The 868-nt window shown below is 40.3% G+C and overlaps 1 long non-coding RNA gene across 1 annotated transcript in view; it reads left to right on the top strand.

Moving 5' to 3' along the window:
- Positions 1-868, top strand: part of LOC106867352 (uncharacterized) — a 46071-nt gene that overhangs the window by 26771 nt on the left and 18432 nt on the right. The gene's annotated exons all lie outside the window — the stretch shown is intronic.

The following is an 868-nucleotide window of genomic DNA, read 5'->3' as shown; positions in this document are numbered from 1 at the left end:
TATATATATATATATATATATATATATATATATATATGGTTAACGAGAGATGGAAGATACGAAAATGTTTATTAATCACTACAATTGTTTCGACACATCTAGCATCGATCCCTCACGTGTGTGACACTTAACTGGTTCAGGAGCATCCGGCGATGTAGATGTGTCTCTCCGGCTGATAAATAGATACATTGCGGAACTGTTATTTTAACGAGTTGTATCTTCCCAGCTCGTGTAAAGAAAAGCAATAAATTAAAGGATATATCTTCATTTATCACCCGAAGTGACACATCTACATCGTCGGATGCTCCTGAACCAGTTTCTAAGTATCTCACACGCGAGGGATCGATGCAAGATGGGTCGAAACAATTGCGGTGATTAATAAAAATTCTATCTTCCATCTTCCGCTCTCATTAACCAAATACATAACGAACACTAAAAGTGAGCGTGCTTTATCAGTAAGCTACCAGGTATAAACCACTCGTTTTATTATCTAATAACTAATAATTATATATATATAAATCCACTTTAGGCGTAGGAGTGGCTGTGTGGTAAGTAGCTTGCTTACCAACCACATGGTTCCGGGTTCAGTCCCACTGCGTGGCACCTTGGGCAAGTGTCTTCTACTATAGCCTCGGGCCGACCAAAGCCTTGTGAGTGGGTTTGGTAGACGGAAACTGAAAGAAGCCCGTCGTATATATATGTGTATATATATATATATGTGTGTGTGTGTATGTCTGTGTTTGTCCCCCAACATCGTTTGACAACCGATGCTGGTGTGTTTACGTCCCCGTAACCTAGCGGTTCGGCAAAAGAGACCGATAGAATAAGTACTAGGCATCCAAAGAATAAGTCCTGGGGTCGATTTGCT

The sequence above is a fragment of the Octopus bimaculoides genome, chromosome 3, assembly GCF_001194135.2.
Source record: "Octopus bimaculoides isolate UCB-OBI-ISO-001 chromosome 3, ASM119413v2, whole genome shotgun sequence".
Taxonomy (NCBI): domain Eukaryota; kingdom Metazoa; phylum Mollusca; class Cephalopoda; order Octopoda; family Octopodidae; genus Octopus; species Octopus bimaculoides.
The sequence above is the reverse complement of the archived record's forward strand: the minus strand, read 5'-3'. Positions and strand labels throughout refer to the sequence as shown.